Source organism: Neovison vison, chromosome 6, assembly GCF_020171115.1.
Source record: "Neovison vison isolate M4711 chromosome 6, ASM_NN_V1, whole genome shotgun sequence".
NCBI lineage: Eukaryota > Metazoa > Chordata > Mammalia > Carnivora > Mustelidae > Neogale > Neogale vison.
In genome coordinates this window covers 177,358,205-177,385,913 of record NC_058096.1, presented here as the reverse complement: position 1 = coordinate 177,385,913, position 27,709 = coordinate 177,358,205, and the positions used below count along the sequence as shown (strand labels likewise).

Sequence of the window (27,709 nt, the reverse complement as noted above, 5' to 3'; positions counted from 1 at the left end):
TCATAGATACAAGAGGACAAAGTATTGGTTACCAGAGGGAAGGGGGCAGTTGCAGAACAGGAGAAATAGTGAAGGGGATGAAGAGATATAAACTTCTAGTTATAAAACAAACAAGTCGCTGGGATGTAAGGTATAGCATGGGGAATAGAGTCCTTAATTTTGTAATGACTTTATATAGTGACAGATGGTGGCTAGACTTACCATGGGATCATTTCATTATGTATAAAAATATCAAATCATTTTGATGCACAGCCCAAACTACTAGGATATCGTGTGTCAGTTATGCTTCAGTTAAAAACACAAATTAATGGGGCGCCTGGGTGGCTCAGTCTGCTTTTGTTAAGTGTCTGCCTTTGGTTCAGGTCATGATCCCAAGGTCCTGGGATGGAGCCCCTGCTCGGCTGGGAGCCTCCTCCTTTTCCCTCTCCCCTGGGTTGTGTTCTGTCTTTCACTGTCTCTCCCTCTGTATATAAATAAATAAATAAATAGATAGATAGATAGATAAATAAAATCTTTTAAAACACACACGCACGCGGTGCGCGCGCACATTAAAAAGAATTTGCTCCAAGGCTTACCTGCAAAGGAGGTGTCTGCCTTGTGTCCTGCCCACAGCGTTATGAATAAAGCCTGCAAAATTTATCTACACTTTGCTATCCTTTCAGTGCCCCATTCTACCATCTCCCAGGGCTGGATGGCCAACAGCAAGGACAGCCATGTCCTCTAGAAGAAATATACCTAAACCTCCGAGCTTTGGAGTAGGTGAGAGCAATGTTCAGATCCCAGTCTTACCAAATATTGATTCTTATACTTGAGCCAGGTACTTTAACTCCTCTGGGCCTCATCCTTCCCCAGTTCATGGAGATGTTGGGAGGGCTGAAGGAGAAAGAGAAGGTGTGTACAGCCCTGTGCAGTGCCTGGCACAGGGAGAATGCCCACATGGCAAGTGATGGGGGTGCCATAAACCTGTGTGTGTGTGTTTCAATAAACACTTTCTCGAAGCCTTCTGTCTCTCTGTCCCTCCTTAAATCACACCTTGTACAGCAGTCTGCCTATTTTAGGCATCTCACCAGCTGGACATGAGGTCCCACGAAGAACAGTCGGAAGGAACGAAGGCTGCATAAGCCAGGAGCTAAGTGGGACATGAAAATTGTCTTTCAGGAAGGGCTGCCACAGGAAAGGTGTATTTAATTAGCCTGTTTCAGCCCAAAGGACTCAGACCCATGGGTGAGTGTTACCAGGAGGTGATGAGGAACCATGTTGCTATCAGAGAAGTCTGCAAAAGGAAGTGGACCGCCTCGAGCCGTCCTCAGCTGCCGGCTGTGGACGTGTTCAGTGGCGGCTTGAGGACCGGGTGTCAAAGATGCGGTCAAGGTGATTCCTGATGTGGGAAGTTGGACCAGATAGTTGTTTTCAACTGGATGCAAGGGAGGTGGACAGAATCAGAGATGGCAGGCGGGGCTGAGGGGCCCCCACATTCTTGCAGCTACACAAGCACTTCCTCTTTCATCGGTTTTATATATTTGGGTTCCTGAAGATTGAAAAGAAGATCTTGCTACTGAAAACCAGAGCTTTTTTTTTTTTTTTTTTTTTTTTTGCTTGTTTGTTTGTCAGCCTGCTGTCCGGGATGACCTTTTGAGGTCTCTTTAAAGACATCTAAGTTGATGATTCATAATTGCCTGTGACCCTGGCAAAGAGACAACTTGTCAGAACTCTTTTGGTTGCAAGTGTCAAAACTCCTCCCAACTTTGCTAAAGCGAGATGGGGATTTAGTGACTTGAGAAACTTGCAGCGCTGTTGAGGTAGTTCACAGAATTGATTCAAAAAAAAAAAAAAAAAAAACCCAAAACAAAAAGAGCTGTGACAACCGTGACCTCAGGGGCTAGACCCAACAATGCTGTGCTGCCCGAACTCCCTCTCTGTTCATCTGACTCTCAGATCTGATTTTCTAATTTCTCCCAGGGCGTTGACCTCTGGTGAACATGGCTGCCGGCGTCCTCAACTGTGAGGAAGGAACAGCTCACAGCATCTATATGTGTTTCCCAGGCCATGGTTATCATTGGCCATCTGGGAATCCATAGCCCAGCCCTTGATGGGGTTCGAGTATTATGGTTGGCCAGGTCTGGGTTACTCCGATAGCCAGGGCAGGGATGAGCCTTCACGGACTAAGGAAGGCCCTCCGAGAAGACAAAACACAGTGGGGCCTTTCCTCTTGGCAGGCAGTAAGAGAACATGTGCAGAAAACTTTGGGAAAAACTGCCGACTCCCCCTCAGAGAAGGGAGCTCCAATTAGAAGAGTTCCTATGAACTGAGTATTGATTTTTAGATCAAACACATTACATGCCTTACTGTTTTAAAGGGTCACAAGGGTGATCTGAACTAGATTTTTATTTTCATTTTACAAATGAGAAACGGAGGCCCAGGGAGTTAATGAACTTTCTCAAGACCACACAGCTTAGAAGTAAGGGAGCTGCGGGGTTGCTCAGGCCGTCCCTGCGGGCCTGCCCTTCGAGCTCTCCTTCACTCTGACAACACAGAAAATGCAGACTTTCGTCAAGGGTTTGGACATACTCGGAATGAGTTTCCTCCAACACACATGCTAAGACCGGGGCTCACCATCTGGGCTGGTGAGATAGAATGCCGGACAGGGAGCCAGAGAGACTTGAATTCAAGGCCCAGCTCTGCCTGTGCTACTGATGAGCCATAGGTCAAAAGGATCTTCTAAAAATGCAGATCTCTCTCCGGGTCATTGTGCTGTTTGGAATGCTGCTGTACCCTCAGGAGGACGGCCACGTGTCTCACGAAGGCCAGCGAGTTCCAGCACGCCTGCCTTCCTCCGCAGCTGCTCTGTATCCTTGTCCCAGCTTTCAGGCTTTGTTGCCAACACAGACCCTTGTGTTCGGAATTAATCTGTTTCCTCCACCCGTTCTGAGCCTTTTTCATGGTGGCCAAAGCTTTCCTGCATCCCCTTTAGGTGAAGGCCTCCCCGATTGCCAGTAGGTCACACTCCTCTGGCAGACGCCATGAGTGCAACGATCCCATTTCAGTGGCCACAGGACTGTAAGCTCCGTGAGGGGCAGAGGCCATTGCTGCCCCTCTCCTCCATGCCCGCAAACCCAGCCTGCGGCTCGGTGCGCCAGGAGAGCCCAGCGAGTGTCTACCGAAGGGCTCCATGAAAGTCTGAGCACCCACTCGGGCCCCCTCTTCCCAGTCGTGAATGTCATCTTGTGTAGGTGTCAAATTTTGTGACTTTAAGAGCACCTGGGTAAAGAGGGAGCTAGTGTCAGTGGGTGGAATCTGGTTACAGCCCAGAGAGTGCTGCATTTTATTTGAAGCCTGTAAAAGAAAAGGCTAGCGGGGGGCCATCTGGTCTGGTAACAGGTGGACTCCAAAATGAAGAGGAGAAGTTCACTGAAAAAAGCAGCCTTGCCTGTAAAAAACTCACACTCCTTCCCAGGAGAAGGCTGTCACTTGGTTCCTCTCTCTGGCTCTGACATATGCTTCAATCCCTCGCTCCTAAATATGGTTGATATTCAGAGTTTGCTGCCATGTGAGGAGAGCCCCTGTGAGGACGGAAAACAGCTCCTCCGGGAGCCAGTTATCAGAAGGGAGAGCTCAGTGTTGTCTTCCGGCCCCGAGCCTTTGCACAGTGTCTCCCTGGCTCAGATCTAGACCCTCGCGGCTCTGAGCAAGATAACCAGATCTCCCGCTGTGTCGCTGAGGGACAGAGTCGTCTGAGGCTTTGGCTGTAACCATGAGTCTAGGTCTGCCCAACGGAAGGGCGTGTCTTGGCTTGTGTGCCGGACAGACTCTGGAGTCAAGCTGGATTCGAATCCTGTTCTGCCCCCTCAGTAGCTAAGTGATCTTGGGCCTCAGTTACTACATCTATAAAATGGGCATAGTAACTGTATCTCCTTAGTATTGTAGTGAGGATTAAATGAGTTACTTTGTGTGGAGTTCTTAGGGTTCCTGGCCCATATTAAGCATCATAGAAATGTTTCTAGCATTACATTTTTATTTATTTATTTATTTGACAGACAGAGATCACAAGTAGGCAGAGAGACAGGCAGAGAGAGAGAGAGGGAGAAGCAGGCTCCCCGCTGAGCAGAGAGCCCAGATGCAAGGCTCGATCCCAGGACCCTGGGATCATGACCTGAGCTGAAGGCAGAGGCTCAACCCACTTAGCCACCCAGGCACCCTCTAGCATTACATTTAAAAAAAAAAATCTTCTCAATGCCTGCTCTGGCATCAGGCAACTGGACTAATATTTCTCATGGAGGGGTCTGCAGGCCATCTGCATCAGAATCTCTTGGGTCAGAGGTGATATTCAAAACCTTTAACACCAATATGATCTCCCTGATATGAGGAAGTGGTGATGCAACATGGGGGCTTAAGTGGGTAGGAGAAGAATCCATGAAACAAGATGGGATAGGGAGGGAGACAAACCATAAGTGACTCTTAATCTCACGAAACAAACTGTGGGTTGCTGGGGGGAGGGGGGGTTGGGAGAAAGGGGGTTATGGACATTGGGGAGGGTATGTGCTTTTGGGTAAATTGGAAGGGGAGATGAACCATGAGAGACTATGGACTCTGAAAAACAATCTGAGGGGTTTGAAGTGGCGGGGGGGGGGGAGGTTGGGGTACCAGGTGGTGGGTATTATAGAGGGCACGGCTTGCATGGAGCACTGGGTGTGGTGAAAAAATAATGAATACTGTTTTTCTGAAAATAAATAAATTGGAGAAAAAAAAAAACAAACCTTTAACACCAGAAAAGGCAAGGACTTCAGAACTGAGGCTCTTATAATCAGAGAGGCCCATCTGTGCCAGGCTTTAACCCCATAATCTCTGAACCATGGCAGATCTGGGAAAGATCAGGGTTAACTGGAGGGATAGGGGGATACTCAGATGTGGTAAACAACTGTTGTGCTTTCCCCAGATGTCAGAATTTCACTGCTGAAACTGGAACATTCCCAGGCAAACCCGGGACAGTTGGTCATCTACACTCAGGGCGTCTGGGAGCAATGTATGTTTACCGACCGGTTCGGAAATAACGTCAATGTTTTAACATCCAGTGGGGCCATGCCAGTGCCTACTGGCTGAAAGTCAGTCCTGCCTGGGACCTTATGTAAATACAGATTTCGGGGCTTTACCCCCAGAATCAGAATCGCCAGAGCTAGGAAATCTGTCCTTTCAACATGCACTGCAGGCAATTCTGAACCTTACTCAGATCTGATTTGATTCTTTAGATTGTCAGTTTCTGGAAGATGAGGACTGTGTGTGTCTTGCTGGGTGTCCAGGGCCAGCTAAGGGCAGGTGCTCAGTCAATATTTGTTCAAAGGATGGATACAGGTCGTAGTGTCGCAGGAGGCTTCGACTGTGATGATTAAGGGCATGGGCTCCGCACCTGGACTGGACTCAAATCGTAGTTCTTTTATTTATTAGTTGGGTGACCTTGGGAGAATTAATTGACCTCTCAAAGATTCAGTTTTCCTCATCCAGGAAAAGAGACAGTAAGAGTACTGCTTTATATAGATGTGTGTTAACTGAAGTAACACACCTAAGGCAATTAGCCATAGAGCTTAGAGCAGAGTCAATGCTCGATAGAAAATAGCTATTGCCACTGCTGTGGTTGCCTTTGTTAATAATTCAGTTTCCTTTTTAAAAAAATTTAAATTCAATTAATTAACATAATGTATTCCTGGTTTCAGAGGTAGAGGTCAGTGATTCAGCAGTCTCACACAATACCCGGTGCTCATTTCATCATGTGCCCTCCTGAACGCCCAACACCCAGTTACCCCATTCCTCCCATCTCCTCCCCTCCAGCAACCCTCAATTTGTTTCCTGTGATTAAGAGTCTCTAATGGGGGCGCCTGAGTGGCTCAGTGGGTTGAGCTGCTGCCTTCGGCTCGGGTCGTGGTCTCAAGGTCCTGGGATAGAGCCCCCCCCCCCCCCCCCCCCCCCCCCCCCCGTCGGGCTCTCTGCTCAGCGGGGAGCCTGCTTCCTCCTCTCTCCCTGCCTTCCTCTCTGCCTGCTTGTCATCTCTCTCTGTCAAATAAATAAATAAATAATCTTAAAAAAAAAAAAAAGAGTCTCTAATGGTTTATCTCCCTCTCTGATTTCCTTTTGTTTTATTTTTTCCTCTCTTCCCCTACGATCCTCTGTTTTACAGTTTCTTAAATTCCACCTATGAGTGAGATCATGATCATTGTTTTTCCCCGGTTGACTTACTTCACTTAGCATTATGCCCTCTGGTTCTATCCTAATTCAGTTTCCTTTAATTCAGCAAGGAATTACTGAACTGTGTGCCAGGCACACTGGTAGGCATTGGGGTTTCCAAGATGGATAAGAAATGCTGCGCACTCTAGAAACACATCTGAGAACCATGAGGGTATAATGCGCTAGGCACAGCAGTGGTATGGCCTTTCTCTATTTATCTTGTAGGTGTCCCGAGAGGCCAGCCCAGGTGATAAAGCACCAGGCTGGGAATCAAGAAATCGGACAGGCGACATCTGAGGACTGGGAATCCCTGGCAAGAACAGAAGAAGCACTTTGTTTAAAGATGTGGTCATGTGAAAGGTCAAGCCTTATCAGGAAAGGGCCAGCCCATCAGGGTGGCTAGAGGATGGAGCTCATGGTTTAGGGACAGTGAGCGGCAGGTTATGAGGGGCTGTGTATTTCTAGTTGGTAAAGGACACTTTGTGGAAACCACCAGGCCTATCCTGGACTATGGGCACCGCAGCTGGGGGAAAATTAGAACCAGCCTGAAGTCCAAGGTAGCATTTGGTTGAGTGACTTGAAGTTCATCTGTTCTAAAACACTGCAGTGTTTAAAAATGAAGTGATAGGTTTATTATATGGCAATATCTCTGATTTATGTTTTTGAGCAAAGAAAGCAAGATACAGGGGCGCCTGGGTGGCTCAGTGGGTTAAGTCGCTGCCTTCGGCTCAGGTCATGATCTCAGGGTCCTGGGATCGAGTCCCGCATCGGGCTCTCTGCTCAGCAGGGAGCCTGCTTCCTCCTCTCTCTCTCTCTGCCTGCCTCTCTGCCTACTTGTGATTTCTCTCTGTCAAATAAATAAATAAAATCTTTAAAAAAAAAAAAAAAAAGAAAGCAAGATACAGAAGACTTCGATCCTATTTTTTGTATTCAAATAATAAAAGACTATTTCATTCAACGAAGCACTGCCGTGTACTAGCTGTGTGATCCAGGGCAAGTTCCTCAACTTCGTAGTGTCTCAGTTCCTCAAACTATAAAATCACGATAATGAAAGTCACTGCTCCACCGAATTAATGTGAGGATACAGGAAATAATGGTCCACAGACAGCACTGAACCTAATGTTTAGCTTGGCTGAGACACTCAATCAATAATAGTCATTATTAGCTGTGCAGAGAAAAAAGTCCAGGTCACTGTACCCCACAATAGTAATAGTAACTCTTTGTATGGTTGAATGATGCAAAATTTTTGTTTATTTTCTTTGTGTCTGTATTTTCTAAATTGCTACAGGGAACATAAATTACTCGTGTAAAAAAGGGAATGAATCTTGATGGCTTCCCTGGGAAGTGCACAGTAAATACTTCTAGAATAACTGAACGCACACTCATATTCCCAGGTTACATAGTTTAGGAGACTTTAGTCACATCAAAGCATAGTTCTTTAATTTGCCAAGGATTACCTCACTTAAAGTTTTAAAAATAAATGGTTCCCTAAATTCTTTCAGTATTGTTTCATAAATCACTTACAAAGAACTGAAACTTTCCAATTTTTAAGTCTTTTTCCATTAAAGATTAAATTAAAAAATAAGGCTTTATGGGGCACCTGGGTGGCTTAGTGGGTCAAAGCCTCTGCCCTCAGCCTGGGTCATGATCCCAGGGTCCTGGGATCGAGGCCCAGAATGGTCCTCTGAGAAAGGCCTCTGCCCTTTCTCTCTGCCTGCCTCTCTGCCTACTTGTGATCTCTGTCTGTCAAATAAATAAATAAAATCTTTAAAAAAATATAAGGCTTTACACTGATAACGGCTATATTAGGGAGGGGGTGAGGGATAGGCAAAATAGGTGAAGGGGGTTAAGAAATACAAACTTAAAGTTATATGATAAATAAGTACAGTTTAGGTAATATTGTCAATAATAAAGTAATAATTGTAGGGTGACAGGTGAGCATTTCGTAATATATGTAATTGTCAAATCACTATGTTGTATACCTGAAACTAATATAATATTACATATCACCTATATTCTATTAAAAATTTAAAAGGACACCTGGGTGGTTTGATTAGTTAAGTGTCCAAATCTTGATTTTAGCTCCCAACACCCGGCTCCTCCAACAACCCCTCCCCCGCTCCCAACACCCTCCTGACCTCACCTGCCCCAGCGAGCTCTGTGCTGGCATGGAGCCTGTTTTAAGATTTTCTCTTCTTCTCCCGCTGCCCCTCTGCACCCATTCTCTATCTTTCTTAAAAAAAAAAAAAAAAAGAAAAGAAACAAAGACTCTTTTAGGTACAAGTTGTAGATACTCAGATGAAACTGGTTTAAGCAAAATAGAAAGATTTATTTTGGCCCTTATGAATAAGTGTCTCTAGGTGTTTGGCTTTTTGAGGGGGTCCAGATGATCTCATTATGCTTCTCTCTCTCTCTCTTTCTTTTTTTTTAAGATTTTTTTTTCTTTTTTTCTTTTTTTTTAATTTGAGAGAGAGAGAGCGCACCAGTGAGAGGAGGGGCAGAGACATCTTCAGGCCTCAGTGAGTTCTTTGGTAAAATTAGAGAGTTGGCTTTGATGATTTATAAAATTTTTTTTTTTTTGGAGGGTACTGAGATCCCAGCACCACTACATCAAAACAAATCCTGCCTAAATTTCAAAGTAACTCATTTGCACCAGGCCATGTTTTCCCAAATGGCAATGACCTTCAATGAGGTCTTAAAAAGCAAAGAACAGCATTTATTGATTACTCACAGTGCCAAACACAGTCCTAATCACTTTATATATTATTTCATTTGGACTTCACAATTCTGAGGGGTAATACAGTAGGCAAAACAATGATCCCCCCAATTTTTTCCATATCCTACTCCTTAGAGCCTCTGAATATGTTAAGTTATATGGCAAAGAGGTGGTAAGGTTGCAGATGGAATTAAGGTTGCTAATCATCTGGCATTGAAATGGGAGTTTATCTTGGGTAATCCCACTATAGTTGCAAGGGTCCTTATATGGGACAGAGGGAGATGGGAGAGTCAGAGAAGGAGAGGTAATGACAAGAGCAGAGGCCTGGGATGATGCAGGTACTAGATTTAAAGATGAAAAGGTGTCATGCATCCAGGTATGCAGGTGTCCTCTCAAGGTGAGAAAACAGATTCTCCCTTAGAGCCTCCAGAAGGAACAGAGCACTGCAGACACCTTGGTTTGGGAGACTAATTTTGAACTTCCAACTTCCACAACTGGAAGGTAATGCATTTGTGTTGTTTAAGTCACTAAATGTGGAGTAACTGGTTGCAGCAGCCAGAGGAAACTAATGCAGATAGACACTACGAACCTTCTATACCGAGGAGGACACACAGTCATAGACAATTTCAGTGCTTTGCCTGAAGTTACACTACATGACAAAGTCACAATTTGAGCTTCAGGGTACTTGGCTTTAAAGCTGGTGCTTGGGACGCCTGGGTGGCGCAGTTGGTTGGACGACTGCCTTCGGCTCAGGGCGTGATCCTGGAGTCCCGGGATCGAGTCCCACATCAGGCTCCCAGCTCCATGGGGAGTCTGCTTCGCTCTCTGACCTTCTCCTCGCTCATGCTCTCTCTCACTGTTTCTCTCTCAAATAAATAAATAAAATCTTTAAAAAAAAAAATAAAGCTGGTGCTCTAGGGGCGCCTGGATGGCTCAGTGGGTTAAAGCCTCTGCCTTTGGCTCAGGTCATGATCTCAGGGTCCTGGGATCAAGCCTCACATCGGGCTCTCTGCTCAGCAGGGAGCCTGCTTCCCCCCTCCCCCTGTCTGCCTCTCTGTCTACTTGTGATCTCTGTCTGTCAAATAAATAAATAAAATCTTAAAAAAAAAAAAAAAAAGCTGGTGCTCTAGGGTGCTTTGGTGTCTCAGTCAAGCGTCTCCTTTTGGCTTAGGTCATGAATCTGGAATGCTGGGGTCGAGTCCTGTGTTGGGTTCCCTGCTCAGAGAGTCTTCTCCCTCTGCCCACACTCATGCTCTCTATCTCTCTCTCTAATAAATAAATTTAATTTAATTTTTTAAAAGTCCATGCTCTTACCCACTGCACTGTATTTTTTGAGTGCCACGTATATGATACAATGTTGGACTGCAGAGGTCACAAAGACGCACAAGAACATAGTGCCTGGCCTCGGGGAATTTATGAACCTGTAGAGGCTCACACAACCCGGCAGTACTAATAATTACCTTTTACTGGAATGACTGAGTGCCAGGCACCTGACATATATAATTTTTGAATTATTACCATTATTGTGGAAAGGAAAGACGTTTACCATCTCTTCTGGGCTGACTTGTGTCCGCCCACCCCCAGCCCCTGAATTCGTAGAGTGAAGTCCCAACCCTTAGTAACTCAGAATATGACTGTATACAGAGATAGAGCCTTTAAAGAGGCGATTAAGGCAAAATGATGTCGTATGGGTGGGCTGTCACCCAAAATGACTGATGGTCTTATAAGGAGAGGGGGTTACAGTACAGACAAACTCAGAGGGGAGACCGTGTCACCCACAGAGAGAAGGTGACCAACTACAAGCAAAAATAAGAGGCCTCCCACTAAGCCAACCCTGCTAGCACATCGATTTTGAACTTTCAGCCTTCAGGATTCTGAGAAAATAAAGATCCATTGTTTAAGCCACCCAGAGGTAACATTTTGTTATGGCAGCCCTAGCAAACTGATACATTGTTTGTAAATGAAGGGACTTACTCTTAGCCAAACTTTATACATTGTGACTGAGAGGATTTGTCTGCTTTGTGTTTAAGGGGCTAGTTTTTGGTTTTTTTTTTTTTTCCTTTTTTTTTTAAGATTTACTTATTTATTTATTTTTGTGTGAAATACAGCTAGTGAGAGAGAGCACGAGCAGGGGGAAGGGGCGGGGATCGAAGCAGGTTCCCTGCTGAACAGGGAGCCTGATGTGGGACTCAGTCCCAGGACCCTGGGATGGTGACCTGAGCCGAAGGCAGACGCTTAACCAATTGAGCCACCCAGGCGCCCTTGGATGGATAGTTCTAAGTGAGGACAGAGAAATTTAGGGGCAAGCTGTCTACTCTAGTCAATCCATGTCCAGCCACTTAAGTAGGTCTTGGGTCTCAACACTCCAGGAGCCCAAAGGGACCTCTCTGAAACTTTCCTTTTCTTATCTCCATCTTCCAGGCTCCCTACTTCCATTCAGATCATGGCTCCCATGCTTCTCCCCACATGGTCTAGCCCTTTGTTTCATTTAATCTCTAGTGTGGCTTTTCTATCTAGTTCCACCGAGGGATGAGGCATGATTCTTAAAGGCACTGTGGGCAGGGGATAAGAATTCTGTATAATAGTCTGGTCTTAGACTGAATTATTTAGAAATGAATCAGACTTTTCACAGCACAAAGGTTAACCTTTTGTTGGTAAATCTGTATACCTCCTGTCACCTTCTCTGTCAGAATCTCTACTCTTTTGTTTGAATGTATCAGTTTGTATCTGTTAGGAAAGCCTAGATTGGGTGGCAGCAACCAATAACCCCCAAATCGGTGCTAATTTCTCTTGCTTCTTTCAGTATGGGGGTCCTCTTTATTCTTGATCTCATTTCCTCTTGTTTGGCTCCACCATTCAAGATAATACCTCCATCTCTGAAATACCTTTAATCTCCCCTATTTTTCCTCAGTCTGCTCTCTTACAATTAATATATTCAGGGGTCTCCTATTTTCAAAATAATAAAAGAAATAGATGGAAAACCTTCCTTTGATTTTGCTTCACCCAAGCTGTTGTCTTCTTTTTCATTCTCTCTTTTGTCATCAACAATTATTTAACTAAAATTTTAAGCAACTATTCATATGGGATAACCTGATATGTAGCTCTGTTGTGGGGCTTACCTTTGACCGCCAATAACTGTCCACAGGTGGCTAAAACAATGAGATTTGTTACTTTATGTAACAAGGAACCCAAATGTCAGGGAGTTGCTGGGCAACTCCCTGCGCAACTCACTGGGCAACCATCATCATCCAACACCCATGTTCCTTTTGTTTTCTGCTCTGCTGTTCTCAGTTTGTTGACTTAACCTTGTAAGATGACTCTCCTCATGGTCTAAAGATGACTGTCTTTGGACGCCTTGGTGGCTCAGTCAATTAAGCATCTGCCCTCCGCTCAGGCCATGATCCCAGGGTTCTGCGATCGAGTCCTGCATCGGGCTCCTTGCTTGGTGGGGAGCCTGCTTCTCCACCTGCCTGTTGCTGCTCCCCTTGCTTGTGCTTGCTCTTTCTCTGACCAATAGATGAAAAAAATCTTAAAAAAAAAAAATAAAGATGGCTACCTTCTTTCAGTTACTGCATACAGATGACAATGCTCAGAGGTAGAAAGGGACGCATACCTGTCTTGTATCCCTTTTTAAAAAACAACGAAAACCTTCCCAGAGGCTCCCGAGCAATATCTATTCCCCATTTCCTTGGCCAGAACTATATCATGCGCTCTTGTCTAAACTACCTGTCTGCCAGAAGGATCAGGACTGGCTTAAATGAAACAAGATTCATTCCTTAAGACTACCTAGGGGGCCAGTCCTCCTGTCTCCGCAAACAAAGAACATTGGCCACTTAAAGGAGAGCGAACCAAACTAGGATCTTGTTTTAAAGGAGTACAGAATCACAGCTGAGTAGAAATCTAAAAGTGCCTGCTGCCCCAGGCTCCAGGAAAGGAGACCTGAGTATGAGGAGTTGAAAGAAAACTGTTCCAAATCTTCACATTAAACTTACGAGACAGGTTTTCTTGTCCTGTTTCAGAGATAAGAAATGTGGCATTACGTATACATCAGACTCCAAAGTCTAAACTGGGCCTGCCTGTTTATCCATCAAGTTCACTTACAGAGTGGAATGTCAGAATAAGGTTTTGTTTTTTTTTTAAGATTTTATTTATTTGACAGACAGATCACAAGTAGGCAGAGAGGCAGGCAGAGAGAGAGGAGGAAGCAGGCTCCCCACTGAGCAGAGAGCCCGATGCGGGGCTGGATCCCAGGACCCTGAGATCATGACCTGAGCTGAAGACAGAGGCTTTAACCCACTGAGCCACCCAGGCGCCCCAGAATAAGTTTTATAAAAAGTCCTTTGGGGAAAGCAGAAGAAGTTCATCAACCATCAGTCCTGGTACAAATAGGATTTCCATGATCCAACTGGCTACTCACTGAATTCCTCACTGACGTCAACTAAAGATCCCTTTTTAACTAGGAAGAGTGCCCACTTTGTGAAGGAGAAAAGACCAGGTGTGCTAATCTGCAACTATATCCAGGACTAAATTTACCTAGAAAAGGAGTGTGGCCAAGCTGTCTTTGAAGCAACTCTCCATTACTGTAGGGTCGAGGCAAAATGTCTTATGACTCTTACACTACCAAATATTTTTTTAGCCTCATCTCCCTAAAGAATAGTGGCATCAATTTAAAATTCAGCCCTTCCCTCAGCCTTTGCTGATAGCCACACTGATAAATGTCCTAAGAGCCCAAACTTAAGAATCCAGTTGGTGGGGTGGAAATACGGGGCAAGCAGGTCTTAGGAGGGCTTTCAGGGTAGAGCAGAGAAGTGTCCATGTCAGTGGACTTTCTGCCATGTTGGACCTCATAACCTGCTCCAATAGCTCGCTGCCCAGCTCCTGCCTGGGCCATTCACTTCAAACCTGGGCAGATCATAAAGACAGCCCAGGGTCTGGTCCTGCCTATATATATTAAGTGGCACTACCTTTTTTGGAGGCCTTCTTAAAGTGCCAAGCACTGAGTTAAAGACATTGCTGATACCTTCGCACATAATTCTTACTCCAACCCTTGGAAGTAGATGCCTTTCCCATGAATGAAGCTCAAGGAAGCTAAGCCACCAACCCAAAGTCATAAGGAGGTGGTTGACTGGGATTTTATCCCAGGTCTGACTACAGGCTTAATGGCCTTCACTGGTCTACCCTACTTTCTCTGTTCTCTTGAAATACTTGAGTGTTTTTTAAACCCCCATGAGAAGTCTACCAGGTGGATATGGACATGACTATCTTATATCAGCTCAGAGAAATTTAAAAAGCTTACCTTAAGTTTTCCAGCTAATAAGGAGGGGAGTCAGGATTTGAACCCAGGTCTGAATGGTCCCCACCCACAGTCCCCCATGCATGAATTGCTTCCTTCTGTACATGAGCTGCTGATCCTAGCATCCTCCCTTCCTGAGTGAGCTACCACCTGGGTAGCCAGCTTCTTTATAATTGAGAATTACCATAGTTTTTAAAAAAATCATGAAGGAAAGGATTTTGTTTGCCTTTACAAGCTGGTTTTGAGAGTCATATATATGTGCGCGTGCGTGCGTGTGTGTGTATAAATTTTTTCTCTCTTTGAAGTCACTCCACGTTTTCTAAAGGAGTCTTCTGCTATTAAACATGCCCCATCCATGTTCCCCAGGTCTCTTCAGGTCAGCATATTTAAAAAAAGAAAGATCTGAACTTGTCATTCAGCTCTCACTCTGTATGAATCATAACGGGACTGTACGTGGGAAAACAGCCTAGTTCTAGGAACTGGTAATAGAAGCTGGGGTTTGCCACCTTCATGGGTGCCTCTCAGATCCCACATGGGTGCTTCTGGGGCCCATGTGATGGTGTACCCTTGACCCAGGGGGAACGAACTGAGCAACTGGGTCGTGGCCACCTCAACTGACAGATGGCCCGGTCACACACACACCTACCTCAGGGACCAGGCTCTGGGCAGAGGCCAAAGAGTAGAGAAGAGTCTTCAGAGGGATGGCCTCTCCCTCCCTTTAGAATGATATTTTTAAATCCGGGCTAATAATATAATAACAATAACAACAGCAGGTAACATACATTGAGTGCTTAGCTACCACTGTCCTCACTGGTATTGTTGCTACTGCTCGTCCATTAAGGAACTAATTTAACTGTGGAAGTACTCAACAACTCAATAACATTTATGAGTATAAGTAGCGATTATTCTGGCAATAATGTGTGTTTGTGTGTGTGGCGCTTAAGAGATCAGGCTACAGGGACAAAGAGACCTGAGTTTGACACCTACTGTCCCCTCTCCCTGGTCATGTGGGTCTGGGAAGTTACTTCAACTTGCCTCAGTTATCCTCATCTGTGAAATGGAGGCAATAAAAGTAACTGTTCCCATAGAGCTGTTGGGAGGATTGGATAGGGTCCTATAGGTGAAGCGTGCAATAGTTTAGTTGCTAGTTCAAAATGGAGTCTCAGTGACGGGAGATGATAATTAGCGATTCGTGCCATTTCTGCGCCTTCCATGAGAGCTGGACTTCCAGGGCCAGGTATTCTCGGTCTGTACCCTGTGAGCACCTGCCAGGATCTGAGCTTCCCAACACTGATGATACAGGAGGAAAAACAAACACTGACAAAAATCTCTAGAAATAAACTGATGTCTTGCCCACAAACCAGAAACGGGTACTCAGGTGTCTGGTTTGGTGGGTGTTAGCTCGGCAGGGCTGGTTCGTGTGGTGTTGGGGGGAGCATAGTGGAGGATGTAAGGAGGTGGAGAGAAATCTATTTGTCAGCTTTCATTTCGGTCCGGAATTTCGTACCCAATAGATTTTCTCACCACCAAGATCAAAGGGATGGCCTACCTAACATCACTCACGGTCTCTTGCTGGACAGCGGGGAGGAGAGGGAAATAAATCTGAGTATTTACAACCACAGTCATTTGCGTCTGAGAAGAGAGGATGACATCAATCTTCACTGTGAGCGAGGCCTTGAAATAGGGTGAGAAGTTGCTGCAGAATGAATATTCAGTCGGGAATGTTGGTGGCCTGCTTTTCTGAAGAGTGGAGTTAGTCTATGGATCTGATTATCTTTTAGGACAAACCCAGTAACCCAACTCTGAGTTTTGGGGTTCCTTCCCTCTTCCCATCCAGTTTCTTTTCCACTGGCATCTACTGAGGCGAACCCTGTAGCAGGCACCGGGCTACCTAGCAGGGGATATGGGGTAATGGACTCCATGTCCCATCTACCCTAGCAGTGTCCCGTCTAGTGGGAGAGAGGGACACCAAGCCAAATCCTACACCAACGCTAACTGTAATTGCATGAGATGTAAAGAGGCAAAAGGCCAGAACTGATAAGGGTGAGACGGAGTGGGAGAGCCCCGCACCTAGCCTGGGAGTTCAGGGACAGCTTTTCTGAGGAAGTGATGTTTGAACCGAGACCTGAAGGGTGAGCAGCAATTAGCCAGGCAAGGAGTGGGTGGTGGGGATGTGGGTGGGGAAGCTTCAGATTTTCGAGAAACAAGGAAATGGCCAGTGCAGCTGGAGCCCAGAACACAAAGGGAAGAGTGACGTGATACGGAGCCGGTAAGGGAAAAGAGCCAGGGCTGGCCTACTTTCCTCTTATTTTGTATGGCTCCTGTTTCATTTTGCTATGTCCAGTTCCTAGAGGGGAGAAAGCAGGCCCGCCTTTCCTGTTGTGGGACCACAGGTCTGTAGGCCAGCAGAGTACTCTCCTGGGTCTGGCTGAGACCTCCTCCTCGTGCATCATGGTGCCCAGTGGCTGTCCAGCCCCTCGGTTCCCTTCCCACCATGGTGGGCTGGTGTGGCTTTCATCTATTTGTTCCACAGCCTCCAGGTGCTGACGCCCATGCCTTCCTTGCATTGGTTTAAGGTGTTTTAAGGAGCCTTGCTATGAGGCTGATCTGGTTTCCTCTTGTGAACGGTACTGCTGCCTGTGATCTTGTGTCCCATATAGAAACCAAGTCTCCATTTCCTACCCCAGCTCCAGTACCTGGTTCCTTTTCTCTGTATCATCCTTACAAGACCTTCCCTGTCAGTGCATACAACTCGGGTGATCTGTGCCTGCTTAGCATCACTCCTGGGGAGAAAGGGGAAAAATCTAGAGAGTCCTACTCTTGAGCAGCTCATGGACCCCACCCGGCACTATGCTAAGCACCATACCTATGATCTCATCTCATGCCCAGAACAACCCATGTGATAGAGACTATCACTAGTGCCCATTTTATAGATGAGGAAACTGATCCAAAGGGAAATAATACAAATGGCCCAAAGTCACACTTATCAGCGGAGGGGCTGGGATTTGAACGTGCATAAACCCAAGGCCCAGATTCTTAACCAATACCCTCTATCATCTCTACTCATCTCTCTGCCTCTCTCTGAATTTCTAAAAGTGTCCTCACGCTGTGATTCTTCAACAGCTGGGGCCTTGTCTTGTGGGTGGAATCCTGCCATGCACCCCTATGTTTTCCTGTGGCTACAGCTCACCTTCCTGTTCTCGCATGCCCTATTGTGTCTCATAGGGCCTCTCTGTCCGTGTCATGTGTTGGCCTAGTTTCCTGCTGTCACTATGAGTTTCCCCAGTACTGTGTGCTCTTTGGAGCTGGAGTTTCACCAACTGCCTGAGGTTAAGCCTCAAAAGGGCAGGATGGTTCTTTTCTGAAGCTAATGCCATTTCTTCTGTTGCTACCCCTTGGATTCCCAGCTGGGTGGTAGAGTACAGATGGGCATTGCAGTGATCACCCCCCCATAAAATCTGAGAGACCTGAAGTTCTCCTAAGAGCTGCAACTTTAAGGAAGTGCTCCTCAAAGTGGATAGTACCATCCTCGGGAGATATTTCCTTGTGAGGGCATTTTGGTTTTTGTAGGTATTGCAGGGGTGTGAAGGTGGAGATAGGGAAGGTCTCATGTCCTACTGGTTTGGGGCACCACTGCGAGGCAGGCCTGTTGGGCAAGAGTTGTCCTGTGTCCCCTGAGGATCTGAAATGTCCCACTGAGTTACACCTGGGGAACTCAGTCTGTTAAGCATTGGTCTTTGACTCAGATCATGAGCCCAGGATCCTGGGATTGAGATGAGCCCTGAGCCCTGGGTCGGGCTTCCCGCTCAGTGGGGAGTTTGCTTCTCCCTCTCCCTGTGCCCTTCCACCCAACCCGTGCGCGCTCTCTCTCTCTCTCAAATGAATAATAAACTTTAAAAAAAAAAAAAAAAAGAAAGAAAGAAATGTCCCACCATACATTTACAACAGGTGAGAACTTTTTTCATTACCTTACCATAGATCCTCACCCTTTTTCTCCCATATAAACATAAATACTGGTATCGTCTTTTTTTTTTTTTAATTTTTTTTTAAAGATTTTATTTATTTATTTGACAGAGAGAGATCACAAGTAGGCAGAGAGGCAGGCGGAGAGAGAGAGGAGGAAGCAGGCTCCCTGCTGAGCAGAGAGCCCTCTGCGGGGCTCGATCCCACGACCCTGAGATCATGACCTGAGCTGAAGGCAGTGGCTTAACCCACTGAGCCACCCAGGCGCCCTACTGGTATCGTTTTAATAGCCACCAAGCTTCCGAGAATACTACTGCATAAATGAACGCAAGCCTCTACCATTTTACTAAGAGTTGTCTGCCATTTTGGAAAATGACATCATTAATGGCGGTACCATGCTTGGGATCTGAATCATTAATGCCACGCAATCGCATCAGGCTTTACTTATGGCTGAATCATGTGCGGAAATTTTATGTATGCTTCTTTAGCCCTCATTTGGAAGTAGCACGTACAAAGCAAAATGGTCAACCACTTTCTGTTGTGCATTAGTCTCACTCTTATCAAATCTTGATGTATTCATTAAAAGTAGGGGCAAACACCTGACTTCTCCTGTCTTCTTGAATCATCTGAGCACTTTCATATTGAAATGCTTATTGTACTGTAAATCCTATCTTTTGTTTCTTCCTCACATGACATTTAGAGCCATGTACTGATGTTAAGAAATGTTTTATAGGTATTGTACTCTCTATGAGTTTCAGTTCAGTATAGTGAAGACAATGTAAAGCCAACAAAAATGTATTAAGTAAAAGGGGTTATGATAGAACTAAAAACTCCAGTTTTAAGGAAATGAGAATGACTTTTTTTTTTCTGCCAGAATTTATATACCAGATAAATGATAGTCTCATCCAAGCCTTTTTGGCGACCAAAGACTTATTTTATTGGCTATTTTTTCTCCAAAGGCTTTTGGTATTCTCTTGGAACAATCTTCAGAGGCAGGCACAATTTTATTTGTCCCGCCCCTCCAAGAGAATTTTCTATGGTTTTTCTTGTTGAAAAAGATTTTGTTTTTTGAAAAGAGCCAACAGTTTTCAGAACAAATTGTTGAGACCAAGGTCAGTGATCAAGCTGACTGGTGATATTCTTGGGCACAGACTGTGAGGTTTGGGGGCAGGAGTTGTGTTTTATCCATCTCTGACCTTCCACAGCACTTGGTACGTGGTATACAGCGGATGCTCAGTAGGGGGTTGAAACAGATTTTGTCAAATATGTGATGTAAGCTTGGGGTAAGAGAATTGAATCAATGCTTCTGTATTGTACTGAATTTTAAATGATATAGAAGTGTGTAATATAACAAAGTAAAACCTCCTCTGGGTATCAGTGAAAACATTCTAAAGATGGTATGGCATGAGCATAGTCTAGTAAGAGTGAACACTGGCTGTGACCAGTGGGTAAGCCCCCTTTGGTGCATTCCAGTTGAATATTAGCCCTGCTCCTTCCTCTTCCTGCCCTTAGAAATCCCACTTCCCAGAGGTAACTATTAGGACTAATGGCGGGTTTTGAAAATTCTCATCTCCTTGCAGCAAACACTACTAACAGTTTAGTGAACCTCCCTCCAGACTTAAACTATATCCATGGAAGAGATATGTGTGTGTGATGGGGCTATGTTCATGGAAAGTGAGAGATATTTTCACATATGCCTTTAATTTGAAGAAATTGGATTTTATCAATACTGTTCTAAAATGTGCTCTTTTCCTTCTTTCTTTCTTTTTTTTTAAAGATTTTATTTATTATTTATTTTTCAGAGAGACAGAGAGCACAAGCGGGCAGAGAGGCAGGCAGAGGGAGAAGGAGACTCCCCATTGAGCAGGGAGTCCGATGTGGGGCTCGATCCCAGGACCCTGGGATCATGACCCGAGCTGAAGGCAGTGGCCCAACCGACCGAGCCACCCAGGCGCCCCAAATGTGCTCTTTTCCATTTCTGTATCACAGCCCATTTTAAACCATGTCCCAGTCAAGTGTTCGAATAGCTTTGTTCTGAAGGAAATTCAGAGCAAGAATGCCAAATGGGTTTTGAAGATAGGAAGACAAGAGGGCAACTTCAATGGAAAACTTGCTTTCATACATTTGAGTTCTCATGGATGCATTTTTTTCTTCTCTTTTGGAACTGGAACTTAGGAGTTGGTTTGATTTGAGTTCAAATTCCAGTGGTGAAGAAGAGCTTATGGTGTAGTGTGGGAGACCAACACCAAACTAGGAAACAAGTAAGGAAACAGCATCCGTGTCTTTTACAATTGGGGTACATGTTCTGAAGGATAGAAATAGTGTGATGGCTTAGGGACTGGAAGGAGAAGGCCACTTTAGATAAAGTCATCAGGGAAGGCCTCTCTGTGCTGATAAACCCTGAGTCAAGACCAGAGATCACGCAAAGGCCATGAAGTAGGAATGGGCTGGGGGTACTTGAGGAGCCCCATGAGGAACAACAGATCGGTGACCACAGAGGAGAGTTCTAGGAGGTGAAATCAGACAGGCAAGCAGGGACCACACCTTATAGGGTCTTGTAGACCTACAAGAACTCCAGGAGTTTGAGTTTCATTCTGAAGGGAGTGACTTGGGACACCTGGGTAGGCTCAGCCAGTTAAGTGTCTGCCTTCGGCTCAGGTCATAATTCCAGGGTCCTAGGATGGAGTCCCGCATCCAGCTCCTTCCTCAACGGGGAGTCTGCCTCCCCCTCTGCCTGCCATTCCCCCTTGCTTGTGCTTTCTCTCTCTGTCTGACAAATAAATCAATAACATCTTAAAAGAGAAAAGAAATTCCAAGAATTTCCTTTAAATAAATAAATAATACATGGAGTGACTTGTTCTAATTTGATTTTAGAGAAGCACAAAGGTCAAAGCACAGAGACCAGTTAAAAGCCATTGCAACCGCCCAGGCGAAAGAGGGTGACAGCTCGGATGAGGGAGGTGCTGTGGAGATGGAGAGAAGTAAATGGGCTTGAGATGTCTTTCACCAAGATTTGCTGACAGAGTGAGGTGGCGTGTGTGTGTGTGTGTGTGTGCGCGCGCGCGTGCGTGCCTGTGAGAAAGGGATCACGAAAGGGCCAACGCCTAGGGTTTGGGCCTGAATTACTGTGTGGGTGATGGTGCTATTTATAGAAATAGGGAAGCACGCGAAGAACAAGTCCGGGAGGCAGAAGGGTCAAGGAAATGAGAATTTCTTTTCAGTCAAATTCATTTTGAAATGTCTCTCTGAGGCTCGAGGGTGGTATCAAGTTGACAGATAAATACAGAGAGGTTCTGGGATGGGTCTGTCTGGAGATGTACATTTCAGAATTATCCACATGCGGATATATTTAAAGCCAAGGGAGCTGACATTCAAAGGTAGCTCTCTGTCTTTTCCAGTTTGTAAACATCTTTATTGCCAAGTTTCTAAGTGATAAGAAAAAGAATGTAAAGAGAGGGGGCCGGGAGGCGAGAAAGAGAAAGCATGCACAATTCCAATGGTGTCTAGAAACTATGTGTTGCCGCAAAGTAAGGGTATGGTCACACACGTGTGTGCGCACACACACAGACACACACACCACAGCTGCAAACTGCAAGCTGCATACACAAGTCATGTAGAAGATACACTCACTCTCAGTCCCGACCCAAACAGACCCTGCCTCCTCCTCAGCTCCTGCTAAGTCCTGGACAGGCAACTTTCACCACATTTCCGTCACCTATCCGTGCCTGAAAGGCAAAGACATGGGGGCTCCTCTGCCTTGGGTGGATCCGACTCCAGAAACTCCTGGTCTCCCGGCTGGTCAGAGAGCGGGACTGGGGTCAGCATCTGGGCAAGGCTCATAGGCTGCCGCGGAAGAGGATTCAAGAGTCTCCACTCCTTCAGGCAGCCAAGGAAAATGACCTGCGCTTCCTGAAGAAACTTCTACTGGAATGAACCTGCAACTTGAAACAGGAGGAGCCCTGGGGGAGATGGCACGGCACACAGCAATCCTCTGGGACAGTCTCAGGGCGGCCACAGTGCTGACCGAGGCTGCCCGGGAGCTGGTCGAGGAGCCCACCATGGGTAAGGCGTCTGTAGGTCGGACTGCTGGGCACACAGCCATCGTGAACCAGAATGTGCCCTTGGCGTGAGCCCCGGTTGCCCACAGGGCAGCGTCTCTGCAAGAGCTACAGGCACCGCTTTCCACCACAGCCCCTGCAAGCTTATCTACTTTGGGGAGCACCCTTTGTCCTTGGCAGCCCGTGTGGGCAGCAAGGAGATTGTGAGGCTGCTCATGGAACACGGAGCCAGCATGTGGGTTCAGGACTCCCTGGAAAACACCATCTTGCTCATCCTCATCCTCCATCCCAACCAAACCTTTTCCTGTCAGATGTATACCCTGCTGCTTGCTGTCTTCCGATGGTGCAGCGACCACCCACAGTCCTGGACCTCATGCATGCCCAGTCACCAGGGTCTCACCCCCTTCAAGCAGGCTGGAGTGGAGGGCAACACTGCAAGTTTCCAGCACCTGATGCAGAAAACAAAGCACATCCCGTGGAATTATGGGCCATTGACCTCCACTTTCTGTGACCTCACAGAGGTCAACTCCTGGGGAGAGAGCTCCTGTCTTCCCCAGAAGCAGGGGGCTCACCAGATCCCAGAAGAGACCCCAGTGAAACAGCTAGTGAGCTTCAAGTGGAAGAAATATGGGCAGTGGCACCACTATGTTCTGAGTGCCTTTTACCCCCTTTGTATGATCTGTTATGTCTACCGCCCCCTCAAGTTCCATATTGGTAATGGCACAGGTTCCTGAGGTAACACCAATTTCCAACAGAAATCACCCAGGAGGCCTGTGTGACTTGCCAGGCTAAAATCTGGCTGGTGAGGGATTTGGTGACTGTCCTTGGAACTGTGGTCATCCTGCTCCTAGAGATCCTGGGCATCTTCAGTGTTGGTGTCTCTTGCTATTTGGGACAGTCCTCTGGGGGCTGTTCCACGTCATTGTCATCACCTATGCCTGCATGGTGCTGGTGAACATGAGGATGGGGTTGTCTAACATGAAGGGAGAGATGGTGCCCATGTCTGTTGCTGTGCTGGGCTGGTGCAGTGTTACGTGATTTGCTGGAGAATTCCAGACGCTCTGTCCTTTCACCGTCATGATTCAGAAAGATGACTTTCGGCTTTATTTTGCTTTTTCTTTTCTCTTATTTCTTAAAATAATCTCTACACCCAAGATGGGGCTTGGACGCATAACTCAGAGGTCAAGAGTTGCGTGTTTTACAGACTGAACCAGCCAGGCACTCCTTAAAGATGGTATTTGGAGACCTGAATCCTTTCTGCCAGCTGGTGGCCTTGTTATTCTGGGATTTGCCTCAACATTTATGTCCTTTTCCAGACACAGGACCCAGTCAATCTGGGACAATTCCAATGCTGCTCCTTTCAGCTTTTCCTCACCATCATTGATGGGCCTGCCAACTATGAGGTGAACTTGCCCTTCACGTTTGGCATCATCTACTTTGTCTTTGCCATCATCACCGCACTGCTTGTGCTCCACCTGTTTATTGCCATGAAGGATGACACACACGGGAAGGTGGCCCATGAATGGGCAAGCTCCGGAAGGCCCAGGTCTGGCCACCATGGTGATGTCGGAGAGGAAGATTCTGTGCTTCCTGTGGTCTTGCTCTGGGATCTGTGGCTGCCAGTATGGGCCACAGGACTACTGATTCCTACAAAACAAGAACCACCGTGATCAGAATCCTTTGTGGGTGCTTCACTATGTGGAAGGTTTCAAGAGCTCAGATAAGGAGCATGAACGAGAGCAACTTTCTGGGAAATAGTCCTCTGTTTCTGAGATTGAAAGTGGGATCCCAGCCAGAGCCTCCCTGGGCCTCACAACCCATGCCTATCCCGGATCACATCTCACAGCAAGAGCAATTACCAGGGCTGGGAGATCCTTTGTCACTACACCCTGGGACAGGTGAATCTCAGACTGGATCTTGGCGAGGGGGATGGAGAGGAAAATATCAATGATGAGGACCCCTGTTACTGTGGACCTGACAAACAGGGAGCCCTGGGTGGGGAGGAGCATTAAATTTCATGCCTATTAATCATGGGAGGCAGTAGACAGAATAATTCTTTTTTTTTTTTTAAGATTTTATTTATTTGAGAGAGAGATCGTGCACACAAGTGGGGCGAGGAGCTAGAGAGGGAGAAGCAGACTCCCCACTGAAAAGGGAACCCAGTGCAAGGCTCGATCCCAAGATCCTGGGCTCATGACCTGAGCTGAAGGAAGATGCTTAACTGAGCCACCCAGGGGCCCCCAGAATAAATCTTAAAGGCCATGTATCACTGTTCACATCAGCATTTCTGGAGATGTGCGATGGGCATCTGTGGTTCCACATATCTTCTGAGTTCCTGAAAGTCCACATCTTGGGAAAAGAAAGTATCTTTGCAAGCAAAGTTGGACTTGGCCATCAAAGGTGTGAGGTAGGGATGCTAGACTAATGTCTACGCCATCTTTCTTTCTGCCTCATGCAGGCACTAGAAAGTAGGAGGCTTTCCCGGTTCAACAGAGCTTAATGTGGGTAGAGCCAGACATGGCCCTGAGGTTGTAGCCCTTCCCTTTTTTCTATACTCCTAGAAGCTTTTCTCCCCACCTAGCAACCAAATGCCAACTAGAAAACTGCAAGAAGAAAAAAGATTCTTTGGGATGCCTGGGTGTCTCATTCAGTTAAGTGTTTGTCTTCAGCTTAGGTCATGATCCCAGGCTCCTGGAATCAAGTCCTGCATTGGGCTCCCTGCTCAGCAGGGAATCTGCTTCTCCCTTTCTCTCTCTGCTCACACACTTGCTCCCCCCTCTCTTGAATAAATAAATAAAACCTTAAAAAAGAAAGGTTCTTTGCCCTTTCATTCATTCATTCTTTCTTTCTTTATAAGATTTTATTTATTTACTCAAGAAAGAGAGATAGTCAAAGAGAGCACAGTCTGGGGGAGAAGGAAAAGCAGGCTCCCTACTGAGCCTGGAGCCCAATGCAGGGCTCGATCCCAGGACCCTGAGATCATGACCTGAGCTGAAGGCAGATGCTTAACTGACTGAGCCACCCAGGAGCCCCACCCTTGTTTTATTTTATTTTTTAATTTTATTGTGGGTAGATACACATAATATAAAATTTACCATTTTGGACATTTCTAAGTATACAACTCAGTGGCATTAAGTACATTTACACGCCACTATTCGTATACAAGTCTTTTCCATCTTTCCAAACTGAAACTCTCATACCCATTAAACATTAACTCTTCACTATTCCTTCCCCACAACCCCTGATAACTTTCTATGATTTTGACTACTCTAGGTACCACCTGTAAATGGAATCATATAATATTAATCCTCCTGTATCTGGTTTATTTCATTTAATATGTTTTCAAGATTTATCCATATGGTAGCAGGTATCAGAATTTTAATCCTTTTAAAGGCCAAATAATGTCTCTTTCTTTCTTTGAGAGAGAGAGGGAGAGCCTGTGCATACACATACCCATTCCCACACAAGACAGGGGGAGAGGCAGAGGGAGAGGGAGAGAGAGGATCTCAAGCAGACTCCTCTCTCAGTTCAGAGTCCTATGTGTGGCTCCATCTCACGACCCTGAGATCATGACCTGAGTTGAAATTGAGTTGGATGCTCAACCGATTGGACCACCCAGTGCCCCCAAATAATATTTCATTGTATGAATGTACCACATTTTATTTATCCATTCATCCGTTGATTGACACTTGGGTTGTTTCTACTTTTTGGCTATTGTGATATCACTGTTAACTTTGGTGTACAATGACCTCTCCGAGTCCCTGCCTTCAATTCCTTCATGTATATCCCTCCACGTTGAATCTGGATCTTATGGCAATTCTTGTTTAATTTTTTTGAGGAACTGCCACACTGTTTTCCACAGTGGCTGTGCTATTTTCCATTTCCTCGAACAGGGCACAAGGGTTCCAGTTTCTTCACTTTCTTACCAACACTTGTTATTATTCTGCTTTGTTGTTTTTTTTTTCTTCTTTTTCTCTTTCTCTCCTTCTTTCTATAGCCATCCTAACCAGTATAAACGGGTACCTCATTGTGGTTTTGATTTATATTTCCCCAAAGAGTAATGACAATGAACATCTTTTCATATGCTTATTGGCCATTTGTTTATCTGTTTGGGGGGAAATATCTGTACAAGTCCTCTGTAGAAACAAACAAGTTCTTGGCTTCTGCGAGCAGTGCCTTGAGATGGTCCAAGTTATGAGACATAGGACACGCACGCCACCTGCTGGCCATTTCTTAGAATTTCCCAACACGCCTTTCAGGGCAAAAAAAAAGTTTTTAGTTCAAGGAATTACCAAAGAAACAGGGTCAATGTCACCGCAGATCATAGATGCCAAGGGTGTGTTCTGACAGTGGGAAGAACTTGGACTTGGAGCAGAGAAAGCCAGATTTGAATCTTGCCTTTGATTAAGCAAAGGGCAGGTCTCTTTGCCTCTAAAGCCTAGGGCAGTGTGTCCAGTAAAAGAACAAGTCACTCCACACCCAGGTCTTCATGATGATGAAAGTGTTCTAGATCTGTGCTGTGCAATGGGGTAACCACTAGCCACATATGGCTGTTGAGCACTTGAAATGTGGCTCTTGTAAATAAAGAACTGACTTTTAAAACTTAATTACAATATGGGGCACCTGGGTGGCTCAGTCAGTGGTTAGGTGTCCAGCTCTTGATTTTGGTCCAAGTCATGATCTCAGGATTGTGAGATCAAGCTCTACATCAGGCTCCATGCTGTGTAGGGGAGTTTGCTTGAGTTTCTTTAATTACCTTAACTGTAAGTTTCAATAACTGTCCATGGCTACTGACTACCGTATTGGACAATGCAATTCTAAAGACTCAGTTTCTTCATCTGTATAGTGGGGATGGGAATAGCTTCCGGGGCGGGGGGCGGTTTATGCAAGCAAAATGAGATAATCTGGGGCAACATCTAACACAGTGCATGCTTGTAACAGGCAGCTATAATATGTGTTTGGATAAACACCCAATGGAATCAGTAGAACATTCCACCAGCACCTCTCCACCCCTCACTAAATTTTTCATTAATCTCCTGCTGTGAATTCAAAAGGAAAAACAGGGAATATTCATTAGTACCACAGGTCTGTCTCTCTTAAAAAACATTCTGTTTGAAATGAATCAGTAAATGTGGTGTTTTGTATTTTTCCCCCCTTTCTCTGAGACGGGAGACTGTATCAGCTTATGGTAAGAAAGCCATCCCAGTCAATGAATAATCAGAGGCAAAGCCAAGCAGATGATAAATCTTGGCCTCCATCCTGTGAAGCCACCCACTAAGCAACGTTGAATAAATCTGTTAAGCTTAGCATATTTTTCAGGGTAATTGGTTGCAGTTTTCACAGACTCTTTGATTTTTAACCTTATCTTGGGCCTATTCCAAGCTAATGAAACAGAGAATGAAGTAAGTTCTGATTTTGGCTTAAGTTTCAGGGAGGGGACCAAAGCATTAGCCTTGACAAGGCTGG

General features: G+C 45.7%; 1 pseudogene; it reads left to right on the top strand.

The window, feature by feature from the left end:
• The first annotated feature begins 1,220 nt into the window (after positions 1 to 1,220).
• LOC122910185 lies at positions 1,221 to 24,419 on the top strand (annotated as a pseudogene).
• The last annotated feature ends 3,290 nt before the right edge of the window (positions 24,420 to 27,709 follow it).